The sequence below is a fragment of the Heterodontus francisci genome, chromosome 19, assembly GCF_036365525.1.
Source record: "Heterodontus francisci isolate sHetFra1 chromosome 19, sHetFra1.hap1, whole genome shotgun sequence".
NCBI classification, from domain to species: domain Eukaryota; kingdom Metazoa; phylum Chordata; class Chondrichthyes; order Heterodontiformes; family Heterodontidae; genus Heterodontus; species Heterodontus francisci.
This window is the reverse complement of record NC_090389.1, coordinates 40,164,430-40,182,099: the sequence shown is the minus strand read 5'-3', so window position 1 is coordinate 40,182,099 and position 17,670 is coordinate 40,164,430. Positions and strand designations below refer to the sequence as shown.

Genomic DNA, 17,670 nt, shown 5'->3' with positions numbered 1-17,670 from the left:
TTAAAAATATGAAATCCTGTTTGGAACGCTGCAACTTTTAAAAAAAACTATGAAATATGCAAAATGGCTATTTTAAATACAAATGAAAAAAAGCACTAATATTGCTATCATTAATATAAATCTGAATTGCATTAGCCTGTTCTGAACAAGAGCACTGCCATTTCTTAAAAGAAACCTCCATTATGATCTCAATTGTCGATATGCTGATCTAAACTATGTGAATGTTGATATACTGCCAGATTTTTCATATTGCTGATATACACATAGCAGCTTTTCTCACTGACATTTCAGTGACAAACAGTTACAGTGATGAACCTGATAGCATTTCACATTTGCAACTGTTAACGTGTCCATGTGCATGGACATCTTCTAAACTATAACCGAGTAACCTGTACATTGTATATGAAGGATGATGTCTTGTTCTGATAATGAAGCCGACATTAAAATGACAGTCTGTCTCGAACAAGGTTGCATAGTTATTTTCAAGCTTATATTTAATGACAATCCTATAAATTTTGCATGTTTTGTAGAATGAAATTCAGCTATTCAAATCAATCATAACGCTTTGGTGAAATGCTGGGTTATTGGATATAAATTTCAAGCTCATCTAAACACAAGGCTTATTTTTTAATGCCATTTTAAAAACTGGACAAACAGGAAGAACATTTTAATGTTATATCAGCTGAAAAATATTAATGTAAACCTCCTATTAAAATCTATTTTCTTCCTTGTGAAATTATATTTAAATGCCACTCTATTATTTCACCGATATATAGCTTAAATTTTGTACTGAATTCCATCTGGTTTACATGCACTTCATACACAGATGCAAATTTCCAATGATCACACAAAAGTCGAAACATGAAAGTGTAAACTGATCTTTAGCTTTATATCATCCTGGGAGAATTTTTCCAACCTAAAAATAGGCTAGTGCCACTGAAAGGATTTAAAAAGGTATTGAATAACAAACACATACATATATAGTCCAGCAAACAAACTTCTTCATCGTTATGCTAGTGATGATATCTTTTAGTATTTGTGGAGTTAAGAGCTCTTATTCTATTTTATCATGTCCATCCCAACACCTTCACTGATTTCTTCTGCCATTTGCATAGCGCATTCACTTTCCTAATTTCACAGTCATTATGCACTGATGTCCTGATTTCTCAGCATCACTAATCTCGATGAGCTTAAATCACTGATGAAGGTCAGACAGATGAAGGCACATTCCAAACTCTATGCAGAGCTTTCTTTCTACATGATACCAATAAATTTCTATTAAAATACTCGGACTCACCAAGTTTGCTAGCTATATCAGGTGGAGAGATCACACTGTAAATGTACATGTGCTATCCTATTGTCTTTTGAGTCATAACTAATGTCAGAAATCAAAGAGCATGCAGCATTGGCAGTCGGCTATTATAGCACACACTTTATTACACACTACTACAAAGGTCATTAGCAGCAAGAGTGATCGTATTGTTCTTAACCTATTGATCACTCCAACTACTGCCATTTAATCCCTTGTTGAATGACTGAAAACTGCTATAAGGCACACTGGAGGGAATGCTTCAACACAACAATATATAGCCAAGCTTTGGAAGTCACAAACAAATGCACAGAAGTTGGAACAGAAGGGATACTTATGCAAAAGAAAAGCCAAGTGTATGAATCTGGTAGTAATCATTTCACCAACATAAACATACATTCAGGATGCTTTGAAAAGGTTCCAATTTGCATAACAAAATAAAGTAACTAAATTAATTTCAAAATAAAAAGTTAACCATACTAACTGAATTATTTTTGCAAGATTCTAAATTTAACACTATAACATTTTCAAAATACACAATAGATGTGTAAAGATATATTGCAATGAATGACTGAACAAACATACTTCATAATATGAGGCGGGGGGGGGGGGGGGGGGGAGTTTGAGATAGATCTGTAACAAAGATTTGTTCTTGTTCTTAAAAAATAGTACTTTAGTCCAGAGTGAAATAAAGTGCTTTAATTTCAATATGTTAAAAAATGTCATACCTTAAGTACATGCTTGATGGTAAATCAGATAAGCAAGATACAATTCTGATAAAACAACTTAAATACAGAGACAGGTAATGACTAGTTAACTCAAGAGTTAAAATATGATTTGAAGTTAAAAGAACAACCACAGTGTGATGCATTTTCCTGTGTGAAATTTTATTTGTGATCTTATGAGTTTTTCAAGAGTAATTTATATCACACAGAGAGAAATAAAACTAGTGTGGTGCAACAGAATTCAAAGGCACACGTCCATTAAAGACATAGGCCCTTCATTTGCTCTCTTGCAAACCTATACTGCTATTTCCATAATAAATGTAAAAATCAATTGTGTTTTAAGATAATGAAAGATATGTAATACAACTTAAGTTATTCATTCCAAAAAAAAGTCCACCTACTTGTTAACCAGCCCAGATATGCCTCCACGAATAGGATGAATTGCTCATCCACCTGGCAGTTATCTATCAATCATATATTTAATACGTCACAAGTTCATAAATAATATAGTGTTTATGAGAGGGAACAGCTTGTATTCATGCATGATCCATACACGGATTGTGTATTGGAATTTGGAAACAGATGCTCCCTAATTAAAAGTGCTGACTAACACCAGATCGTAACCACTCACACATCTTTAATAAACAGAACAAACGGATCTCAGAAAGTACAAATAATAACCGTCCTCAAGTGAATAGCAACATAAGGGTCGAGACATGAGTGAATGCGTATTGAGAATAACTGAATGCATTGACGCATAAATATCATTTTCGGATTCAACTTTAATGTTATACCTACAGGAAAATATATGAAGCACCTTTAAGCTCCTCAAAATATGCCAAAGTGCATCACAGCCATTGAATTACTTTTGAAGTGTAGATATTGTTGTTTTGGAGGCAAAAAGAGCAGCGAATGTGTAAAGCAAGATTCCACAAACTGCAAATGAGTTAAATGACTAATCTATTTTGTGGTGGTGTCTGAAGGAGGAAAGCTAGTAAGGATACCAGGGGAACTCCCTGCTCAACTTCAAATAGCACAGAGATCTTTTAATTTCACCTGACAGGCAACTGGACCTTAGATTAACTCCTCATCTAAAACATGGCACTTCTGACAATGCAACCCTCCATCAATACTTTTTTTTTATTCATTCATGGGATGTGGGCATCACTGGCTATGCCAGCATTTATTGCCCATCCCTAATTGCCCTTGAGAAGGTGGTGGTGAGCTGCCTTCTTGAACCACTGCAGTCCATGCGATGTAGGTACACCCACAGTGCTGTTAGGAAGAGAGTTCCAGGATTTTGACCCAGCGACAGTGAAGGAATGGCGATATAGTTCCAAGTCAGGATGGTGTGTGACTTGGAGGGGAACTTGCAGGTAGCGGTGTTCCCATGCATCTGCTGCTCTTGTGCTTCATGGTGGTACAGGTCGCGGGTTTGGAAGGTGCTGTCTAAGGAGCCTTGGTGCATTGCTGCAGTGCATCTTGCATCTTGTAGATGGTACACACTGCTGCCACTGTGTGTCGGTGGTAGAGGGAGTGAATGTTTGTGGATGGTGTGCCAATCAAGCGGGCTGCTTTGTTCTGGATGGTGTTGAGCTTCTTGAGTGTTGTTGGAGCTGCATCCATCCAGGCAAGTGGAGAGTATTCCATCACACTCCTGACTTGTGCCTTGTAGATGGTGGACAGGCTTTGGGGAGTCAGGAGGTGAGTTACTCGCCGCAGGATTCCTAGCCTCGGACCTGCTCTTGTAGCCACCATATTTATATGGCTACACTAATTCAGTTTCTGGTCAATGGTAGCCCCTAGGATGTTGATAGTGAGGGATTTAGCGATGGTAATGCCATTGAATGTCAAGGGAAGATAGTTAGATTCTCTCTTGTTGGAGATGGTCATTGCCTGGCACTTGTGTGGCGCAAATGTTATTAGCCACTTATCAGCCCAAGCCTGGATATTGTCCAGGTCTTGCTGCAATTCTACACAGACTGCTTCAGTATTTGAGGAGTCACGAATGGTGCTGCACATTGTGCAATCATAAGTGAACATCCCCACTTCTGAACTTATGATTGAAGGAAGGTCATTGATGAAGCAGTTGAAGATGTTTGGGCCTCAGACACTACCCTGAGGAACTCCTGCAGCGATGTCCTGGAGCTGAGATGATTGATCTCCAACAACCACAACCATCTTCCTTTGCGCTAGGTATGACTCTAACCAGCAGAGAGCTTTCCCCCTGATTCCCATTGACTCGAGCTTTGCTAGAGCTCCTTGATGCCATACTCGGTCAAATGCTGCCTTGATGTCAAGAGCAGTCACTCTCACTTCACCTCTTGACTTCAGCTCTTTTGTCCATGTTTGAACCAAGGCTGTAATGAGGTCAGGAGCTGAGTGGCCCTAGCGGAACTCAAACTGAGCGTCACTGAGCAGGTTATTGCTAAGCAAGTGCTGCTTCATGGCACTGTTGATGACACCTTCCATCACTTTACTGATGATTGAGAGTAGGCTGATGGGGCCGTTTATTGGCTGGGTTGGACTTGTCCTGCTTTTTGTGTACAGGCCATACCCGGGCAATTTTCCACATTGCTGGGTGGATGCCAGTGTTGTAGCTATACTGGAACAGCTTGGCTAGGGGTGTGGCAAGTTCTGAAGCACAGGTCTTCAGTACTATTGCCGGAATATTGTCAGGGTCCATAGCCTTTGCAGTATCCAGTGCCTTGAGTCGTTTCTTGCGCAGTGAATCGAGTTGGCTGAAGTCTGGCATCTGTAATGCTGGGGACTTCAGGAGGGGGCCGAGATGGATCATCAACTCGGCACTTCTGGCTGAAGATTGTTGCAAATGCTTCTGCCTTATCTTTCGCACTGATGTGCTGGACTCCCCCATCATTGAGGATGGGGATATTTGTGGAGCCACCTCCTCCAGTTAGTTATTTAATTGTCCACCACCATTCATGACTGGATGTGGCAGGACTGCAGAGCTCAGATCTGATCCGTTGGTTATGGGATCGCTTAGCTCTGTCTATTGCATGTTGCTTATGCGGTTTGGCATGCAAGTAGTCCTGGGTTGTAGCTTCACCAGGTTGGCACCTCATTTTGAGGTATGCCTGGTGCTGCTCCTGGCATGCCCTCCTGCACTCTTCATTGAACCAGGGTTGGTCTCCTGGCTTGATGGTAATGGTAGAGTGGGGGATATGCCGGGCCATGAGGTTACAGATTGTGGTTGAGTACAATTCTGCTGCTGCTGATGACCCACAGCACCTCATGGATGCCCAGTTTTGCATTGCTAGATCCGTTTGAAATCTATGCCATTTAGCACGGTGATAGTGCCACACAACACGAAGGAGCGTATCCTCAATGTAAAGGCGGGACGTCGTCTCTACAAGGACTGTGTGGTGGTCACTCCTACCAATATAGTCATGGACAAAAGCATCTGCGGCAGACAGATTGGTGAGGACAAGGTCCCTCGTGTTGGTTCCCTCACCACCTGCCGCAGACCCAATCTAGCAGCTATGTCCTTTAGTACTCGGCCAGCTCTGTCAGCAGCGGTGCTACCGAGCCACTCTTGGTGATGGACATTCAAGTCCCCCACCCAGAGTACATTTTGTGCCCTTGCCACCCTCAGTGCTGCCTCCAAGTGTTCAACATGGAGGAGTACTGACTCATCAGCTGAAGGAGGGCGGTAGGTGGTAATCAGTAGGAGGTTACGTTGCCCATGTTTGACCTGATGCCATGAGACTTCACGGGGTCCGAAGTCAATGTTGAGGACTCCCAGGGCAACTCCCTCCCTACTGTAGACCACTGTCCCGCCACTTCTGCTGAGTTTGTCCTGCCGGTTGGACAGGACATACCCAGGGATAGTGATTGCAGTATCTGAGAAATACTGCAGTGAAGTATCAGCCTCGATTATGTGCTCAAGTTTGGATTGGGGTTTAACCTCAAGATCTTCTGATTCAGAGGGAAGGGTGTTACTATTGGGCTGACACTGCTTGACGATTCAAATATTTTACTTGACTTTTAAATGAATACATTAAAGTTTAAAAGCATGCCCTATTCATCCTTTAAACTTTAATGAACTGTCCAACATCCAGGTAATGCACCTTTTGAAACAATTAACAAATTGGTTCACGGAATGGGGATCTGATGTGCCCAATTAATTTTTTTAAAACCAAATCACAGTTTAACTTTACAACTTTATTAACAAAAGAAAGATTTTGATTTCTATTTGCATTTTACAGCAAAACAAATTCTTACATTTGTGTCCTCGGACATTTAGAAAGTCGACCCACCAAGCTTTGTGAAAATCTGATCAGATGAATTCAGGGTCAACAGTCAGAATCTAAAGATCAATGGATGAATGGGTAAGCAGCTCCCATCATGTCTATCTTCACTAAGAAACAGAGTACAGTTATAGGAAATGGCCAACATTATCCTATTTTTTTTTTCTGCAGCACCTGCGGAAGAGCCTGTCACTCTAGAATTGGCCTTTATAGCCACTCCAGGCGCTGCTCCACACACCACTGACCTCCTCCAGGAGCTTACCCATTGTCTCTCGAGATAAGGAGGTCAAAGAGATCCTATTTGACTCGAGTGATGACAAGTTAAAGATACACAAATGTAAAATGGAATGATTTGAAGTTACTCACCAAATTTTATGTGAAAGTTTCAAGCAAAGTGCCAATATGTTGAAGTTGCATAAATGTTGTTGCTAGGTGCACACAATGGGCAGAATTTTATTCTCCTGCTGCCGGGAGCGGCATTGGGTGAAGAAAATGGTGGCCTGCACATGAAACCGCGATCTAGCGCTTAGCGGCTCATCTGGGTGGTCCGCTACCCCCAATCCAGTGGCCAGGGCGGCCTCTGTGATACCGGCAATGGCGTCAGCTGTCTCTGCACAGGAACGGGCACCAGTTTTAAAGGGCTGCCAGACCTGCACAGTTGAAGCCCTGTACCCTCCCCCCAAAAACAGTTAAGATATGATTTTTGGCCCGTACCCAGACTCCCAATACAAAGGAAATAAACGGCTGCCCCGTTCCCCCCCACCCCCAAACACTTGCGTTTAATATGTGACCTTACCACGCCCCCCCCCTCCCGCCTACAAACTTCACAAGGTGCAGAGGTCACCCCTTCCCCCCGCCCCTACACTACACATGCAGATTTAACCCCCCACCCCACCCCCCACTACACGACAGATCTTAAGTGTCCCCCTTCCCTACCTCGGCAGCACCAGCTTTCCCTGGGCAGGAAAGTGAAGACGTGTGAGTGCCGGCCACCGCACGCAAGATCGCGGACAGCGGGCAAGATTGCAGTGGAAGGTCTGTTTAAATATTTAAATAAAGGACATGAATAATTTAAGTTGGATTCCATTGCCGAGCAGGGGAATGCTGCCACGACGTCTCGCCGCCACTGGGAAGATCGGGCCCGGAAATCCCAGAGTTGGGCTCTGTGGCGGGCCACAGCCAGTGCGACCTTCCGGCACCTCCCACCGCGGAGCCTGACGTCGGGAGCTGAATAAAATTCAGCCCAACAGGTGGGGAGAAGACAACACTATCTCACAAATACCCAGACTTCTAGTGTGATGTTAGGAGAGTTAAAAACAACCCTAGTCACAAGATATAATTCGTTCCTGCTACTGATGGGTGGCTAATAGCCCAATGAATTTAGTAATGATGAATGAAATGGATGAACATTTAGAATTATAAAGTATTGCAACTGGTATTATTATGAGGTATTTATCAGCTTGTGAAGCCCTGCCAAAATCTCCAGTTCGCAAGACTCTTTTCCATGTAGCACTTTACTGGGAACATTGATGTCCTACTTAGTTTCTTGACAATTGCAAAAGTTATTTTCTGCAGGTTTCAGTTTACTGAGTAATCTGCAACTATCTCCTAATATATTCCTATTCACAATAATGTCAAAGCATTAGTTGTGCCACAGATTACTCTTAGTCAGGTTTGTTCTATCCTCGAAATGAGTTTATTTTCTTCAGTTCTCTGAAAATAGAAACAGATACACTTAAAGCTTTTAGAGAAGCATCCACCTTTAGGAATAAGTAGCTTTTTTACATTTATTATTGATAATATCCAGCACAAAAAGCCACTTGTACTACATTAATTATAAGTTTTAGTGCCAGCCATATTCACTAAGAGTAAATATGAATGCAGCAAAAGTGGCTGGTCTAATTTACAATGAATTAGGAAATAAAGTAGTTTATTGCTAGTTATACTTTATGTAGTCTGTGAATACCTAATCAGGTAAAACATTAATATTTAGCATAGGCTCTGTAAATTTTTTTGCAAAGAAGTGCATCCAGTAATTCTATGCTAATTCCATCTCTTGTGCCCCTTCTGCATTTAGAAGTTAAAACTTCATACAGAAAAACATACAAAACACAAGAAAAAGAAAATGTTGCACTACATCAGTCTCCAATGAAAATTAAGGAACAGTTACACCATAGTACAATCATTTATGTATTGTCTGCGTGTCATTGCATCTGGATTACAAATCTTTTTCTTAAAGTTTAATATTTTTTATTTGCATCTTCTTTGGCCTCCTTATCTCGAGAGACAATGGGTAAGCGCCTGGAGGTGGTCAGTGGTGTGTGGAGCAGCGCCTGGAGTGGCTATAAAGGCCAATTCTAGAGTGACAGACTCTTCCACAGGTGCTGCAGAAAATTTGTTAGTCGGGGCTGTTACACAGTTGGCTCTCCCCTTGCACTTTTGTCTTTTTTCCTGCCAACTGCTAAGTCTCTTCGACTCGCTACACTTTAGCCCCGCCTTTATGGCTGCCCGTCAGCTCTGGCGAACGCTGGCAACTGACTCCCACGACTTGTGATCAGTGACTTCATGTCGCGTTTGCAGACGTCTTTAAAGCGGAGACATGGACGGCCGGTGGGTCTGATACCAGTGACGAGCTCGCTGTACAATGTGTCTTTGGGTCTTTATTTGCAAACTGTTATAGTTATTAACAAATGCTGAAACCACAGTGGAAAGACAACTAAAAAGAATAGTTGTACTGGAATTCACAACATAGCAAAAAAGGAGCAAGGGGAAGTGAAAGCTGAATTTTTGTTTTTACCACACCGACCATATGATTGAAACATATGGGAATTGCATAAACTACCAGGGAGTAACTACACTTTAGATCTGAAGTAGTATTTGGAAGACAGAAAGACTGTTTTCATTTTTTTCCCTGTTGGAAAGGGATGCAACAGGATTTTCCACATCTTTTACCAGAAGATGACCACTCTTTCCCGATAACAATTAAGCTCTTGTACCTTCTCAGATGGTATTACTGCTGCATAATAACTAATCCTGAAAACGTATTGCTAAATTACTCTATTTTCTTGGGAGGATACTAATAACAGAAGAGTGTCAAACTGTTCCTTCTTATTGGCATAACACAGCCAAGTTGGGATTTTACTTAAGGATTGTCACACTTAGTAATATTTACTACCACAAGAGAATTAAGCTTTTCCAACAGGGCAGTTAGACAACCTGCTCCTAGGTCTCTGCTGATGCCACTCTTCACCTGGTGACTAATAACTGTATTAAACTGGCTTGGGGTGGCATGCTCATTTTTTCCCCCTCCTTTCCCATGGAGAACTGCCTAACTTGTACTTGGTACCCTGTAGCTTCTTCCAAAGAGCAGCTGAATAGTGCAGTTTTTAACAAAATTCATGCCCTCCACAAATATACCTTTCTTGATAAATGCAGCCCCCACTATAACAACAGGAGAGATTTACTGACAAAAGTGAATCAATTTTTAAACCCTCTTCTCTGCCATACCAAAAGTACATACACCATTTCTTTTGGGTATTTTACTACATTTCAAGTGACTATATTCTAAGATGCAAAAGTATTTAATCAAAAATCATTTGCTCACAAATCACTACAAACCTGCATTTATTAATACAAGAATAAATGGCATGATTAAAAGGTTGCTTTACTGCAAATTTAACTCTTGCACTCAAGTAGATTTACTGAACAAAATGAAAACATTACTTGCATCTGCTTTCTCAACAAACACAGCAATGACTTGGCCATTGCAATCTTATCACAGGCTGTGAGATTTCAATGTCATTTCAATTACATAACATGAAACAAAAAAAAGACACGAGTAATTTTTTAAATGAAGAATCAAGATGGTATAAAGCAACAAAACTGGTCTTATCTGGAGTCAATGTTGTTAAAATCTACATTTAGTACACAAACATCTTTTTGTGTCTGACATATTTCCAATCATAATATTCAAGAAAAATCAGAGGAACTGCAGGATTCTCTTACTATTGGAAAGCAGGAAATACTAATATAAAGTCAATAATTTTCTATGAAATAGACAGGAGATAGTTTTCAGGCTTTTGCTTGAAATAATCTGCACTAGGTCATACATAGAAATTATTTAAAAAGAGGATAAACTTTAAAAATTGACCTTATTGAAATGGCTTTATTATAGAAGAAGGGAAATGCAACGTACATTCTTGACATTTACAAATCCTGTATAATGAAGCAAATGATATTTAGCTTGCAGGTTTGTTTTTAAAGAGAAAATATAAAACTCATTACTTAGAAATGTGATCAAAAATCGAAGACCTCTCTGACTACACAAAGCATATTTGGTTTACCTATGTCATTAAAAAAAGACCTTGATACCATCCTGGTGTATTTTGTTACAAGGGTGATTAGTTATACACATGTGCTGATCAATCAATTTTTTTGCAGAACGTAGCCATCTATAAAAGACAAAATATAGATTGTGAAAACATGACACCGTTAAAAGGTGCACGTGTACCAAATATTTTACTATGGCAGCAGAAACTGCCCTTTCGGCAGCCTTATGCAAGTGGCGAGAAGAACATTATTCAAATCTTTCAGCAAATTACATTAAAATATTATATTGTCCATGAAATCTTTAGCCATTCACAAGGAAGCTTACATAATTTTGGCATGGTTTTAATACAATCAGTTTTGCTCATAACTGCCATTCCAGCACTGCCGTTGAAAGAAATTTGGGCCTAGGAATGGGACTGTATCCAAATTGGGGCATGAACCCAGTGCAGCGCATGCTACACTCAGCTAATGAGTGCAGTGGTAGGGCCACAGCAAATTGGGCCGCCAGCCTCATCAGGTAAGCATCGGCTAGCCGTGGGCATTAGTCGTGGCTCCAGAGACATCTCGCTGATTGCAGGGTGCAGCAAGATCAATCAGTTCAGATGGTGGCTGGAGGTCTCATGAGAGATCGGATGGGAGCAGGGGGCAATCAGGATGGGGGCAAGTGGGGGCCAACAGTGGCCCACAGTTTCTATATGGAGACGAGAGGCAGACTCCCGCTTTTTCTGGCACCACAATAAAGGTAAGTAAAAAGAAAATGTGTTTTTTGGTTGGCAACCTCCACAGGTTTCTAACAGGACCACTGTATCTGCAAAAAACTGACTGCAGCAAGCATAGTGCATACTGTGGTTAGTTGCAAACTATTTTCACAAAGGGGTCTGAAACAGGCATTGGCTGGAATTTTTCGTTGGGTGGGAAAAGTCGGTTGCGAACCCGCCTCCGCCAGGCCTGGGGAGCTAGGCTGGGATTTTTCGCTCTCCAAGCCCTTAATTGGTCTTGGGCGGGACTTCCATCTCCTTGAGGCAGGAAGTCCTGCATAATGGAGCTTCAGGCCAATCAGTGGGCCAGCAGCTCTTAGTCCCAGCAGCGCCACCGGGAGCGGTGGCCACTGCTGGGACTACACCCAGCCATCGCAAGCAAGGTGAAGGACTGAAATGGAAGACAGTTAAGTATTTAGGGCCTCACCGAGGAGAATCAGCCAGGCCCTGGTGAGACAAGGGGTGTCGGTTGGGGGGCATGGGGGGAGTGTTATGCATTGGGGGCGGTTGGGACGTCAGGGGTAGCCCTCCATAGGGCAGCACAGGGTGCCCAATCAGGAGGGCCCACCCCCAGCCCGCAAGAAGGCCACCTGGGGGTTTTACCAGGTGGGGTTCTTGAGGCTTTTGCCGTCTGGCCGCCGAGGGTAAAATACCCGCGGCGGTGGGAGGAGGCCCTTAAATGCCAGTTAATTGGCCACTTAAGTGCCTTGATTGGCCTGGGGTGGGCGAGCTGTTTCTCACCGCCCCGCGTCAAATTGCAGCAGTGGCAGGAGGGGTTTGGGAATGGTCTCCCCTCGCCCCCTGCCACCAGCCTGCTCATTTGGGGGCCGCAAAATTCCAGCCACTGTGTCCATTGCATATGCAAATTTGGAGCCTAATGGCAATTTTAGGAATGCGCCCTGGACACCTAGTGAGCAGCCTGATCCAATATGGCAAGCGGTGCACTTCTGGAGCAGAATGAGTGCACACATATCACCCGCTATGTTGGATCCTTAGGTGCCTGTAAAACGGGGGTATGACGATCCAATTTTTAGGTCATAATGTTTGGAAGAATATATTTTAAAAAGCTCTTGACTTAACTATGTTATAATTATAGTGATGGCCATCTGTAATGACTGCCCCTGGGAATTATTTCAGGTGATCTTTACAGCCAGGTAATCTCTTCATATTGGCTCAAGTGCACTTTATTCACAGCTGGCAGCTAACGCAGTCACTCGAGAGCAGTGGTCTGACTATATATGTGGTCAGTAAGATTGACTTAATTTGTAATGCAAAATAGAAATTACATTTCAGCACAAACATTGTAATATACAGATTTTTTTAAAATGGAAAAGCAAAATAGTCACTTTAAAAAGAAACAAAAAAGACCAAATGTACAGAATGTTCACAGGAAATAGGTTTAGTAAGATGTGCAGTGAAATACATTTTTAAAAACAATATCACACTACAGATTCACCCAATCATATCACAAGATGTCATATAAAAAACATGGTACATGTCCTAAATGTCAGTGTAAGAATCATATAATCAAAGTCAGCCTAGTGCTAAAATCTAGTTAATTTACACCTGCTTTCATGCTGCAGAATCACTATTATTCTACTAGAGTCAAAGTTCAGGCATTTCTGAAATATTTTAGCATCTTAACAGTAAAAGCTGTATACTGCTACTTGATGAAGGAAAGTTTACCTCAGATGTTTAATCAGTCCCTTAAATTTTTAATTTTCATTCAATCATCATTAAATGGAGAACAGTTAATGGGCCATGTACATAGTAGCCCATCTTTGTGCCTTCATTGCTCTACATCCCTGCAGAAGATTTAATTGAAAATAGCCTCTATTATAATAAGGAAAATATATTATGTATACTTCTGAAGACAAGGTAAATGATGTAATTAATAGAATATTCTGACAGTATTGATTTACAAGTTACGCAACATAATCAATGGTTGGAAGCATAGGTAAGGGACAATAATTTTTAGTTCATTGGTTGCAGCAACATTGCATACTTTTAGCTGTCACTTATTAGGAAATTTCTAAAGTTTAAAGTTACTGTAAAGCTCTATAGGAAATGGGCTGCAGCTGCCTAATATGATAAGATGTCAATTTGAAGAAGTGCAACAAAAACCAAAAGGTTTTCTGCAAACATTTATGCACTGCTTTAGTTTTCAATAGAAAGGTTCCCAGAGAATATCCTGAGAGGAGTATTCAAAGCACAATGTACAAGAATACTGACAATCAAATCATTACAACCAAGATATGCAGTCAGAAGTTACAAATCTCAGAAATTTACTCGTGCATACATCTGAACTATTACATTCCACACATAATTTTAACACAACAGTTTGCTCATTTCAGTCATTCCGTCATTACTGAATCTGAAACCTTCTGGTTTCTGTTGAACAGTTTTAAACTTTTAGTTTAAATACCTAGGGAGTGCAGCACACAGCCTGCACCAGACATATCCTTTGGGTAGATTGGCTATACATCACATCTAAGCAAAAGGGTGCAAATTAGATTCTAATGAGAAAACATCAGTCGCTCCTCTGATGATTTCACTATTCACTGATTCACTCCTAATGAAGACACACTCTATCCAGAATGCTCTTGAACTGTCAGAGGTCAAAATGAATTCAAAAAGCCAAAAGCAAATCAAGACAAATCGGAAGCACTGAAAGAAACCTTTTTCAGAGTGGTGTGGCAATTAAAGTAATTGCACAAAGAGACAACTTCTACCAATGGCAGCAGAAATTAAGCTGCCAATGTTGTAACAGGTTAGATGAAAATCAGATTTTAATGTATGCTTCCTCATGTCATCTTGTTTTGTCAGGACATCAAATAAAATTGAAAAGTACAAAATAACAAGCCCCAGAGAAAATCAGAGAGGCTGACCTTTATGATATTGTTGGTTTACCATGTTCAGAAATATTTTAATAATAATGAAGTTGACTTCAGTAGCAAGGGTAAGTCATGCAAACAAATCATGCTTTATCCCTTTAAAAATATCTGCTCTTAAGTACAGGCATGCGTACAGCAACTTGTGAAATTCCATGAGTGCTGGTGCACAGCCATTAAAAATCATAAACCAGAAACAACTGACTCCAGCATCTTCATCCATAAATTCCTATTGTTAACACATTAACTCATGACTAAATATATTATGATGATAGCAACAAGAATTTTTTTGACAATAATCTAACTACATTTATTTTTGAAGATCATTCTGTTTTAAAACACAAGTGCCCCTTTCGCTGATTTTCCAGGATGAAATGGTCAGAAATTAAATAAAATTTAAAAAACATTTTATTCATTTCTTTTCATGAATTTTTATGAATCCTAAGTTAATGATGGCAGCTGACTGATTCAGAGCTCAAGACAAGTAAAGCAGAATGTTTTCCAGGTAAATTTGGCTCATTTTACTGTCCAGCTTATATTAGTTTACTAACAGGAAGCCATATGCATGGATAGGTAGCTTTGACACTAGATTTGGATTTTAATTCCGGCCCAAATAGACAAACAAAATAGTGCAAGCACTGAGCTTCAGCGTAAATGGGCATATGCATGCATTTAATAATCTCCCAAAACAAACAAATAATTTTCCCCTGAAGGTCGTTTTTGTTTTCTTTTGAACAAACAAACCACTAAAAGGAACCAGCTAAGCCTTTCACCTAAAAACAACAAATTTAGCTAGTGGTGTCAGGACTTTCCCACAGTCAGCTCTTGTTACCCACAGGTGTTTACAGCTCCAACACTAGCGATTTTGAAAGGGAAAACACAAGCTACAGTTGGTTTAACATCTTATCTCAGCACTCAGATGTTGGGAGGCTCAAAGGCTGCAGACAAAATGTATACCAAAATCAACAAAACAAGAGGCAATACAGCAATTTTTTTTTCTCTTTTCTTTCCCAGCCTTCCCCTTTCTTTCCCTTATGACTCTTGTTTTAAGTAACACCCCTTTTCATAGTTCAAGGTGCATTTTATATTGTGAATTGTGTTGCATTCTGTGTGGCAATCATTGACTACACCTAAAATTAAGAAAAAGCAATGTTCAACACCTTTTCCTATCATGTGGGCAGATAATTTATGGTTTATTCACTGAGCAAGGTTATGCAACACTGCATGCCTTCAGAAGTATTATTTGAGTCAGTTGAGATTTAATTAAGATCACAGTCCTTAAAATCCTTGCCCCATGAAAATTCACAGAAGACAATGCACAACGCATCCTGGTGCAACACTACATTCACAACTGTTTTGACTCTATCCTTTGTAACAACACAAGTTAATCCTCATTTCCATGACGACCGACGAAAGTTGTCAAATTTTGTTTTGTTTAACATTCTGTTGTTGCTTACAGTGCCATCAATTAACATATGCACGCAAAATGACAGCCAAAGAAAATATCAGCCTCAGTCCTAGTGTGTCGATGCACCACTCAGTAGTGTAATATATGGTTGCCTATGTCGTGGTAAAGAAATGACAGGTGCTAGCAGTCTCTCTGGTTGACAGGCCACTGCACAAATAACTGCCTTTCCTGAAAGGGCTAATGCACTACTAATGAACAATAAATCAACTTTGATTATAAACTGTCAGACAAATCAGTTCTCAGTTCAGCACTCTGAGATTCTATGCCAAGTCAGCTGCACATTGCTGGAATACATCATCTACATTTAGTTTTGTTCACACAACACACTGAAATTTCAAATTGAAAGTAGAAACTGGAAATCAAAACAAGCATTTTTTCCCCTCAGCCAGCAGAATTTGTCTGCTCCAAAACAGCTGTGAATTGGGGGCTCAGGTAAATCCTTTAACCACAGTGCTCCACAACATAAAAGCAATGTCTTTATCATCTAAGTGGTGCTTTAAGCTCTTCATATCAATAGCAATCCACTCTAGAGTTAGTGCATACAGTAACCTGTAACTTACACTGCATTTGGTTTCAGATAAAAAAGACAGAAATTTGAAAGTCAAAACCTACTTCAAAAGATAAAACTTTGAGCTAACAAAGCACGTAGTACATATGAACTAAAAACAAATATGTAGAAACCTCTCCTGCAGATGATAATTAAAATGGTCAAGACAGGATTATCCATTTCCTTACAGTAAATGTAGTAGAAACACTAGAGAACATGTAATTCATTTGTCTCCTAATTAAGACCTTTTCAAAGTGACTTTTAAAACCACTGCTGACAGATGGAGCTAAAATGACCCAAAATGTGGAAACGCCCTTTTGTACAAACTGAAATAGATAGAGCCGTAACAGATCGCATTTTTCTTGCAGTTGAAAAGTTGCATAATTTAAATTGTGTACAGTTTTCAAAAATACCATCCTCCCATTACTTCATTTCCTGAAGGCTTCCTTAACTATGACAACATCCCAGTTGATTCTAAACACTGTAATGTTGACATTCAAGTTCTTTGCATCTCACACCCTATTGGACTATGCAGGAATGTGTCTGTGTTCATTGAAAGAAAACATATTCAATACTGTACACTTTATGAGAGTAACTGACACATAAACTTAGTATTCACCTGAACTTCATTCATTTCCACTATTGTTCTAACATACAGTACTTGATATGTGGACAGCTGGCTTATGCATGACCATATAAAAATACTGAAATAGATTATAAAGGAAAAGGCTAGCAACAAAAAATATTCTAGGATGTAACTATTTTATGATTCTAACATGTTATAAATTGCTATTAAATGCAGCATAAATGAATTCTCACAAAACCTGTTCCTTCTATTGAAAGACACAGTAAATGACAATGGTTTCAATGATGAAAAGAACTCCTAAAGGAAGCTGAATAAAGTAGTAACAATGATAAAACATTGCACAAAAGAAGTTATGCTGCTTCTTTTCTCCTTGATAAATTAAATTGTCAGTTTTACAGAGGAAAGGTACTAAAATTGCAGAATCAATCATATCGACAAACCTGACAAACTCCATTTAGCTGCCGCAGTAAACAGAGTGGTGGGCCATGAAACACTAATAAGCTCCTGTACAAACTCAGCTTTCTGCAGATACAGACAGATTACACTTGCAAGGGTGAGCACCGACTGACATAGTGAAAAGCCAATCAGCCACACCCTGCTCACCAATCATCATCAACTACTCACTAGAATCAATCCTTGAGATTCAGATGCCTCTTGTAGTGGCCCTCCTCTTTTGAGATGACAGGTAAAACAAAGTCCTTGTGTAATTGAGATTTCACGGCCAATTATTTTCAGTAAGAATTCGAGCTTTTTTTTTTGCAAAGAAAAACGTTTTTATTGCTGCTTTGT

General features: G+C 40.2%; 1 protein-coding gene across 21 annotated transcripts in view; it reads right to left on the bottom strand.

Annotated features, from left to right (window-relative positions):
- LOC137380025 (forkhead box protein P1-like) overlaps positions 1 to 17,670 on the bottom strand; it is a 621,483-nt gene that overhangs the window by 166,165 nt on the left and 437,648 nt on the right. Inside the window, exon 1 of one of the 21 annotated variants that reach the window (XM_068051534.1) lies at positions 17,506 to 17,556. The exons of 19 other annotated variants lie outside the window; for them this stretch is intronic. The gene's annotated coding sequence lies outside the window, so the exon portion shown is untranslated. Of the gene's footprint in view, positions 1 to 17,321; positions 17,426 to 17,505; positions 17,557 to 17,670 lie in introns of those variants that run through there. One more of the 21 variants, XM_068051533.1, reaches the window with a different exon arrangement.